The 10,474-nt window shown below is 39.1% G+C and overlaps 1 long non-coding RNA gene across 2 annotated transcripts in view; it reads right to left on the bottom strand.

Annotated features, from left to right (window-relative positions):
- LOC110675368 overlaps positions 1 to 10,261 on the bottom strand; it is a 59,186-nt gene extending 48,925 nt beyond the window's left edge. Inside the window, exons 1-2 of one of the 2 annotated variants that reach the window (XR_002499417.1) lie at positions 9,727 to 10,261; positions 2,647 to 3,206 (exon numbers count right to left, since the gene is read on the bottom strand). This is a non-coding gene — a long non-coding RNA (uncharacterized LOC110675368). The remainder of the gene's footprint in view (positions 1 to 2,646; positions 3,207 to 9,726) is intronic. The other variant, XR_002499418.1, reaches the window with a different exon arrangement.
- Between the last annotated feature and the right edge of the window lie 213 nt (positions 10,262 to 10,474).

The following is a 10,474-nucleotide window of genomic DNA, read 5'->3' on the forward strand; positions in this document are numbered from 1 at the left end:
TCTTATACACTTCCAAGACATCTCGAGGGAAACTCCTGGAGAAATCATGAAAAAATATTATCAACAAATCCTGCTGCAAATTCATGAAAGAAAGTGTGAAGGAATCATACCTTGACAAAATATACTGTGCTGCATCGAATTGCCGAGTGCTTCGAAAGCCGGACACTGGCACGGTGTTTTTGGACCAAATTCCGATATTTTTTTCCCTTAAATCCATAATTAAGATGTCTTCTACATTCTTCATTCATAAAAGTTGTCTGAATAAAAAATGTTTTGGGTGATTTAAGGCCGGTATCCGGGTTTCGAAGCATACACTTCGAATCAACACAGGTAGGGATTTTTTATGAAGCAAATTGTGGTCAAATTCTGGGAGAAATAACCGGAAAAAAAAACTGGGAGTTATTCCTGGAGCAGATCTTGTCAGAAACGATAGAGTATGATACCTAAAAAGTTTAAAAAAATCCATAAAATCATTATTTAATTTCGGAACAATAGTTTTAAAAATCTCAGAAGCAATGTAAGCAACAACTTCTGAAAAAGATGCCTTGAGCCATAATGGGAGAAATTCCTGGAAACATATCTGGGCGAGTTATTATACAAATTCTTAAAATGAAAGGGCGGGACGTTAAATTCCTCTCAGAAATTTTTTCAGGGAAACTCGGAATTTCTGGCGAAACTCATGATAGCATCATGCATTGTAGGTATTCCTGAAGAAATTCCTGGAAAAACAATATTTTCAATTAACTTAACCTAACTTCTTCTTCTTCTTCTTTCTGGCGTTACGTCACAACTGGGACAAAGCCTGCTTCTCAGATTAGTGTTCTTATGAGCACTTCCACAGTTATTAACTGAGAGCTTTCTTTGCCGATTGACCGATTGATTTTTGCATGCGTATATCGTGAGGCAGGTACGAAGATACTCTATGCCCTGGGAATCGAGAAAATTTTCTTTTACGAAAAGATCCTGGACCAGTGGGAACCGAACCCACGACCCTCAGCATGGTCATAGGCTAAATAGCTGCGCGTTTACAGTTACGGCTATCTGGGCCTTTATTATAGGATTTTACACACATATTTACATATATCGTCCTTAAATTACCGCTTTGATATAACGTAATGAAAATTTAAAAATATTGATATATGAAATAGCATTAAAATTTAGATAAAATAAAGACAGTGTAATAAAACTGCGTGATACTGAGAGAAATGCGATCACCAATCCATCTAGTACAGATTCGACAATGAACTCGGTTATTACCCCGCCGCCTAATAATAGATTGGCAAAACGGAATTACCCCATCTGCTCGGTCGGTATGCGCACGTGTAATAAAACTGATTCGAGTCATAAGCGAAAATCCCCAGCAGCACCATATTGCCATATAGTTCCAAATCGTGTCCGTTAATATTTTTACAACAATACGGCCTCCTGACAGAGCACTCTCTACCCGAATAGAAATTTGGGTTTAATTTAATAGCTGAACTTTTTCGAATACCATACAACCGTTCAAGCTGCATCGCAATAAGTTAGTAATAATTCGTTTTCCTCTTCCAATACCGGAATTGACTACTGAGATTTTTCAAAATTTTAAATAATTTTCAAAAGAGCTTTAATTGAAAAATTTTATTTTCTAAGTTTTTGGTTTTTAGTTGAGCAAACCGTGTTTTAATTTCTTTTTGAAGATCCTGCCATATATTTTCCTGATATCAGAATGCAAATGCGTTGAAATTGCCTTTTCCTCACCTTTTCAAAAACGGAACAGAGTCTATAATCACGGTATAGAATTTCACTTCACATTTTGGTATAGCAATGCCCCTTGCTTCAAATATAGAATTTGTTGAAGTTTCGAAATCATTGTTATAATCAAGTTTTGTTTTCAAAGAAATGTCAACATCGAGATTCTATCGATGTATGTTTCATATGTATTTTGAGTCGGCTCGCAAATATATGAAAGTGAAACTGATAGGATTGAGGATCGCTTCATGGGATATTTGAAATGCAACAGGGACAAATCGATCGTAGAAGGGTTTCTAGAAGAGGAGAACAAGTTGGGCTTTCGGGGTATTGAATTGAGAAATATCACTCATCAAATAAAATTCTGCCATTGGAATTACTTTCCGAATTATTCCATGAACGATGTTTTGCATGAAAGACACCAATGACAAAAAAAAAAGACTTTTTGCGAGTCAATTACCGCAAGTCATTTTAAATCAAATTAACTTGCTGCCCAGTGCATTGAAAAGGCATAGGCTTCAAAAGAAACATCCAAAGCTGCAGAAACAAAAAACTGGATTCAAATGACAAAAAAATGATTTTATACGCATATAAATGATGATAGCAACTCCACCACATGTTTCATCCAGTCAATCATTACGATAAACAAAAAAGTTTGGATCTCTTGAGTTTGGATCCAGCTTTCAGTTCTACTTTTTTTATTTCTTTTAGGTCTATTCTGCATTATTAACGTTGAAGAGACTTTCTAAACATTTTTACCTTGAAACGTTATAAGCTGATCCCCAATAACACGGATTTGGAGTAGATGTATGTTAATGGCCTTCCCACTTCTATATTTCAATAAAATTTTTATCAGGCTACCCTTGGGAACATGAAACCCGACATCGATCTAGGCTACCGTCAGAAAACACTCACATCTGCTCTTTCAGCGCCCCCTTCTGGATGGCTTGGATGGACCACTCGAAGATTTGCACTCTCTCCCGCTCGGCTGGATTCCCGATTTATCGTTGTTTTCATTAGCAGCCGAAATAACAGTTAATCCACACAGTTTTCGAACAATAAACAAACACCTCCCGCGGGCGGAAGAAAAAACATTCACACACACAGCCGGAGCTGTCACGGTTCAATTTTTCACACCGCCAGTTCTGAAACGAATCCAAGCAATTTTCCCGAGACCTGCATTGCACTTTCGCCGTTACTTCATTCGGGATAATGGAAATGCCGTTCCGAGGTCAGCACTTGCACTTTCTTCTTCTTTTTCTTCGTCTTCCTCGACTGGGTCTAGGAGATGTTATTTATTCCAGTGACGCAAGAGGACTCGCCAGATGCAGGTTTTTTCTTCATCTACATGACTTGATGTTGAGTAAAGGGGAACGACACTTGATCCAGAAAGATTCTGAAGAGCACTCTATGCAGTTAGTACTAGACGGCGGCGGTGGCAAAAGCAATTCCCATTCAGTATGAGATGTAGTAGGCTGAAAACAACGCGTGTTTAAGTACCGTTTTGTCTCAAATTCCGAACAGACTCATATTCCGAACACTCGGTTTTTGTATGGCGATTTGGTTGAAATGTTTCGTTGAAATATGTCACCGAAAAACAAGGAAATGGCAGTCAATTGCAATTAAATTTTCACGTTTCCAATACAATTTTTACCGCGGGAGTAGTGATGATTCTCTAGTTCGAGACCAGTAGAACAAGCTCAGATAAATTTATTTGCGAAATTATTTATTTGAGTACGATTTATTCGTGCTGTTCGGAATTTGAATCAAGGTGTTCGGAATATGAGACAGAATAAATACAGTGTTCGGCATTTGAATCAAATTGTTGTTCCATTCTTTTACGTAAAAACAATACTAAAACTAAATAAATCAACATTATTATTAGTACACCCAACAGCTAACAGTTAGACTTTGCGAAGAAATTAAAATTCACACAAATATCAGCCAATTTTCGCCAATCAGATGCATTTGAAGTCACTGTTGGCCTTAAGTGTTCGGAATATGAGTCAAAACGGTAGGCTGGTTTGTGGAGATGATATTTGTCGCTTTTGGTTGATTAGTTGCATAAAGGTTATTTGAACGTTTTATTTGAGTGTATCGCACGGTGCTCCTCAGATTGTATCTAAAACAGTTACTGTGTTTTGTGTTTCCATCAAAGTTCATCAACGAATTTCTCCAGGGGTTGTACCAAGAATTCCTACAAAAAAATCCATCAGTAACTTCACCAGAAAATTCCGGTTGGCACAAGAAGGCGGGTGTGCTCCGAGCGAGGTGGCTTGATCAGGTGCAACAAGATCTGGAGAACGTGGGCCAAAATCGAAGTTGGAGAAACACAGCCATGGACCGAGTAAATTGGCATAACATCGTTAGCGAGGTTTTATCAGATTGATTGATAACTAAATAAATAATTCACCAGAAAATTTTCCAGGTAATGTTGCAGGAATTTCTTTAGGAATTGTACCAAAATTCCCTCATCGGTCCAGATGTTCCTCCAGAAATTTAATCAAGATTCTGTCTAGTGATTTAACTAGGGATTCCTGTAAGGATTCCTTCCAAAGTTCACCTGGAATGCTTCACGAAATTCCATCAGGAGATCCTCTAGGGATTCCTTTAAAATTTCTTCCATGGATTCCATCAAGAAAACTTTAAAAGTTTCCAGATGAAATAATTATAAGATTTCAGCGATTCCACCAGGAACCAGAAAGCGATTCCATCAAGAGTTCTTCTGGGAATTTCATCAGAAGTTTTTCTCAGGAGTTCTTTCATGGGTTTCATCTAGAATTCCTCCAGGGATTCCATCAGAAGTTCCTTCAAAGATTCCAAATGGATCTCCTCCAGGAATTCCATCAGGAGTTCCTCTAGCAATTCGATCAGAGTTTCCTCCTGGAATTTCTCCAAGAAGTCTATCAGGAGTTCCTCTAGGGAGATCATTAGGAAAGCTCCTAGGGTTTACATTTGGAGTTCCTCCAATGATTCCACCAGGAATTTCTTCAAGAATATCTTAAGGAATTCCTCTAAGGCTTCAATCAGTAGTTCCTTCAGGGATTCCATCAATAGCTCCCTCAGAGATTCCACCTGGAATTTCTCCAGATTTTATATCAGGAGTTCCTCGAAAGACTACATCAGAAGTTCCTCAAAGAATTCCATCAGGATTTCTTCTAGAGGGGGGTTTAGGGGTTCCCAAAGGGATTACATCAAGAGTTCCTCTAGAGATTGCATTAGAAGTTTCTTCTTTCGCCAGGATTTTCTCTAGATATTGTATCTGGACTTCCTCAAGGTAAAGCATCAGAATTTCTATTAGGGATTTCATAAAAAGTTCCTCCACAGATTCCATCAGACATTCCTGCATCATATCAGGAATTCCTACAGAAATTTCATTAAGAGTTCCTATTGGGATTTCATCACGAGTTCCTCTAAAGATTACGTGACAAATTCCTTCATAGACTCCACCTAAACTTCCTCCAGGAATCATATCAGAAGTTCTCCTAGGGATTACATCAGGAGTTATTCTGGGGATTACATTACATCAGGAGTTCTTTTAGGGATTTCATCAAAAGTTCCTCCAGGGATTTCATTAGCAGTTCCTTTAGATATTCCACCTGGAATTGCTCCATAAATTCTACCAGAAGTTTGTCTAGGGATTCCATCAGGAATAGCCCTCAGGAATTCTTTTAGGGATTTCATCAGGAGTTTCTTAAGGGATTTCATCAGGAGATTCAATTAGGAATTTCTTCAGGGATTCCTTCAGGAGTTCCTGCAGGGATTCCATTGGAAGTTCTTCCTGATAGTCCAATAGGAGTTCCTCCAGAGATTATATCAGAAGTTCTTCTATGGATTGCATAAGTAGATCCCTTGTATGGATTACATTAGTAGATCCCTCATCCCTTCCATTTTTTTTTCTGTTCGGAACATAAACCACTGCGACCAATATTTGATCTATTGTAGTAATCCCTCTAACTAATCCCTCCCATTAGTAGAGATTCTTTAAGAAGTTCCTTTAGAGTTTCCATCAGAACTTCCTTCATGGATTCCAACTAGAAATTTTCCGGGGATTCCATAAGAAGCACCTTCAAGGATTCTACCTGGAACTTCTCTAGAGATTCCATCAGGAGTTCCTCTTGCAATTTCATCAAAAGTCTCTAGGGATTCCATTGAGAGTTCCCATAAGCCTTTCCACAGGAGTTCTTCTAGGGATTTATACAGAAGTTCCTCAAGGGATTCCATCAAGAGTTCCTCCAGGGATTCCATCAAATGTTCCTTCAGAGATTCCACCTGAAATTCTTACAGGGGTTCTTTAAGAAGTTCCTCTAAGGATTCCATCTGGAGTTCCTTCAATGATTTCATCAGGAGTTCTTTTAGGGATTCTACCTGAAACCTGAAAAATTCTTACAGAGGTTCTTTCAGAAATTCCATCTGGAGTTCCTTCAGGGATTCCATCTTGCATTCCTCCAGGGATCCATCAGAAGTTCCTTCATGGATTTCACTAGAACTCCTCCAGTGATTCCATCAGGAGTTCCCCTAGCAATTCCATCAGAAGTTTCTGTAGAGATTCCACCAGGAGTTCCTTCAGTGATTCTACCTGGAATTCTTCCAGATATTATATCAGGCGTTCCTCAAAAGATTACATCAGGAGTTCCTTCAAAAGTTTTTCTAAGGATTTCACCACTAAGTCTTTCCACAGAAGTTCGTGTAGGGATTCCATCAGGAGTTCCCCCAAGGACTCCAATAGGAGTTCCTCAAGGGATTACATCAGAGGTTTTGCTGGGAATTACACCAGAAGTTCCTCCAGGAATTCCATCAGGGATACTTTCAGAAGTTCTTCTAGTGATTCCAAAAGGAGTTCTTTCGAAGATTGTACCTGGTATTCTTCTAGAGATTATATCAGGGGTTCCACAAGGAATTTCTAGGAATTCATAAGGATTCCGCCAGGCATCAGGAGTCCAGAGATTTCATCAGAAGGTCCTTTAGGGATCCCGTCAGAGATTCCTCCAGGTATTACATCAGGAGTTCCTCTAGGGATTACATCAGTATTTTTTCTATGGATTTTACCAAAAGTTCCTCCAGGTTTTTTTATAAGAAGTTCCTTCAGAGATTCTACCTGGGATTACCACAGGATTTCTATCAAGACTTTCGTAGGGATTCCATAAGGAATTCGTCCAGAGATACATCAGAAGTTCTTTCAAGGATTCCACCAAAAGTTTCTCTAGGGATTTCATCAGGGATTCTTCTGTAGAATTTATTAGGAGTTTCCGCAAGGATTCCATCAGAAGTTCTTCCATGGACTAAAATTTCTAAAATTTTATTATGAAATCGTCCTGTGATTCCATCATGAACACATTTTAGAACTCCATCAAAAGTTCTGTCAGGGATTCTATCTATTCTTCGTGAATTTCTCTAGAGTTACTATGGGTTCTATCAGGCTGTTTACTACGGATTATTCCAAGAATTTATCATGGGATTCTACCAGAATTTTCTTCCAGGGGTTTCTCTGGGGAACTCTTCAAGCTAGTCCTCCCGGAATTTCTTAGGCGATTTCAACACCGAGATTCCTTCCGGAATTTTTCAACGGAATTGAAAACCCAAATCTTTCAGGAATTCCTCCAAGAATTCATTTCGGTAATCCACCAGGAATTCCTTCCTGAAGTACGCTAGGATTTTCTCTGAGGACTAAAAATCTAAAAATCTCTTACATAAATCCTCCAGGGATTTCCCAGAGGATTCCACCAGAGGTTCTTCCATGGATTTCATCTGGCATAATCCCTACAGAAAACTTCCAAGGATTTTAGCTGGTCATCACTAGAAATTCTTTCAGAAACTCCGCCAATATTTTTTCCAGTTTTTTTTTTACCGGGAATTCAAAAAGTCCTCCAGAGGATGTTCCAAAACATTCGAAAAAAAGTCCAAGCATTCCGCCAAGATGTTCTCTAAAGATCCCGTAAAAATTTCTCAAGGGATTCGACTACAATTTCCTAGAAAGCTTTCACCAGTATTTCCTCCAGAGACTTCACCAGTTTCTCTTTTTATTTCACCAGTAATTTTTCGAGTGAGGAGTTTTTTAAGGAATTTCGCCAAAATATTTCGAGAGTAAACACTGGGAATACCACCCGTTTACTCCATGCATGAAATTTATTCAGGGTTATGAAAAATTCCTCCAGGGGATTAGCTAAAAAATTTCCAAAGAGTTCATAAGATTTTTTTAAATTTTCGGTTAAATCCATGGAGCAATTTCTTGAGAAATCCTTAAAAAATTTACAAAGATATCACTGGAGAAATTCTCAAAGAATTCTTAGGTGAAATTCCTTAATATATCTCTGAAGAAGTTCCTAAACGATTCCTTGAAAAATACCTGCAAAAATACTGGAATAAGTGAACAAATACCTCGTAGGGTGTTTTCAGGGATACCAGAAAGAATCTTTGAAGGAAACACTGAAGGAATTTATAAAAAAAAATATTTTGAAGATTCCCCAGGAAGATTCCCGGAGGATAAGCAGAAGGAACCTTTAAAAAAATTGCAAGAGGAATATCTAAATTAATTTCTGGTGGATTCCCGAGGACGCGGAAGTTCTTTTTTCTTGTGAAATTCCTAGAGGGTTCCGGGTGGAATCCTTGGAGAAATTCTTCGTAGAATCACTATAAGAATTCCTGGAGTAATTTTTATGTATTTCTGTAGGAATTTTTAGATAAAATCGTGTAGAAATCCCTGGAAGAATGTTTGGATTAACTTCTGAAGGATTTTCAGGAGGAATCTGTGGAGGAATTTTCAGGAAATTTACTAGAAGAATCACTAGTGGAAGAATTGTGTAATTCCTTGGATGGGATTTCTTGAGCAATCTTTTTAAGAATTTCTAGATGACTTCCTGGTGGAATCGTAGGAAAAAAATCCCGATAGAATCAGTTTGCGAATTCCCAAAGTTTCGTTGGAGGAATTCTTAAATCAATCTTTGGAGGATGTTTTTGCGGAATTCTTGAACTGAAGAAATTCCTAGGGGAGTTTTTGAATGCAATCCCGAAGAAATCTGTAGAAAAATTACATGAAAGAATCGCTGAGGCAATTCCTGGTGAAATTTCTGATGTAACGTCTAGTGGAATTTAAGGAGGAATCCTAGGAGGACGAAAGTCCTGGTGAAATATCTGGGGGAATTTCTTGTGATACATTTCTTTAGGAATCCCTGGAGAAGTTTCTAAAAGAATTCGTGATGTGATTGCTGAATAATACGTGATGGATTCCTTGGAACCAGCTTCTAGAGGAATTCTTGAAGAAACCTTTGGAGAAATTTTTGTAGTGATCTTTGGAGGAATTCTTGGAGCCAGCCAAGAGTAAACTCGGAAGAATTACTGCAGAAATCACTTGAGGATTTTTTTGGTTTGATCGTTGAAGGAATCAGTGGATGATATTCTGAATAATTTGTAGAGGATCTTAAAATCAATGTCTGGAAGAATGCCTAGAATAACCCATGGATTCCTGACTGACTCCAAAGTAGCATTACTAGAGACCACTTATAATTTCAGAATTTGCTGGAATACTTCGTTCGAGTTTTTAATAGAATTCCTCATCAATATCCATTCCCTCCGGAACTTAAATTTTGAAAGTTCTGCTCTTTCTTACTACGATTATTGCTCAAAAATCGTAGAATTATTCCCCCACAACCACAGAATTCGGAAAAATCAGATCATTCAAAACATGCGAAGAAATATAGTGTTGTTGCACCGAACTTTGACAGTCGGTCAAACGGTTGTCAATGTTGGTCAAACCGTCTGAGCGTCTGTGGGCTGCATTGGAAAACGACTGAACACACTAACGGTCTGACAGGGCACCATGTGCCTGACACTTCACATTGCGCCAGAAATCAAAAACCAAACAAATGAACCGGTCTAACACGACGACACTACCTATAGTTTTATAGTTGTTGTCACTGTCAACAAAAACACTCGTTTTCACTCAAAGTGCGCCATGCTGTTTTCTTCCGCGGAGAAGCACTTAAAATTAACCACCACCTTTTTTTGTGCTGCTGCTGCTGATTCTTTGCCCCTTGCAAGCGTGTCCTCCCGTAGGCACTACCACTTCTACGGTGGACAAGTATCCTGGGTGGTTATCTTCACTTGGGTCGAAACAAACGACGCCAAATGCCGAAGGAAATCGAGACTCTAGGTGCTGGTGGTGACGTACGGTTCCATTGTCATGCAAGAGTAATCATCATTAGTGGCCGTGGTAGTGAATGTGTAAAAATAGCCCCGACAAGTCACGTGCGTTGTCCAAAGCTATCACTCGAAGGGGTAATTCCAAAATCCGACCAAACTAGGGCTTGGCTATATCCCACTAGATCATCCACAACCACACGCAATGCCAACACTTGAGATACCGGCCCGAGCACCATTACCTATAAGCTTCAATAGGTAGGGAACAATTCGCGCCAACAACCGAAACAAACGTCACGAGAGATCCACGTCCCGAACGGCAGCGAACACAACGTTTGAACCTTTCGGACATCCAGTGCGACACCAACTGAACCTAGGACACGAAATTCGACACCGCATTGGCTTGCCCCCAAAAATGAAAGATCCTCACTCGGCTCCAAACATCCGCGGGATGCCCCAATCGTGAACAGCTGACTCGGCAAATTGCGCTCTCTCGGGCTCTCTCTCTCACAAAGCTTTCCAACTCTCCCGTAAAGAACGACATTTTTTACCGAAACCAAAGCTTTCTTGGATCAGAATCAAAACGTTCATACGATTGTCTCTTTCA

Source organism: Aedes aegypti, chromosome 2 (genome assembly GCF_002204515.2).
Source record: "Aedes aegypti strain LVP_AGWG chromosome 2, AaegL5.0 Primary Assembly, whole genome shotgun sequence".
In the NCBI taxonomy this organism is placed as follows: Eukaryota; Metazoa; Arthropoda; class Insecta; order Diptera; family Culicidae; genus Aedes; species Aedes aegypti.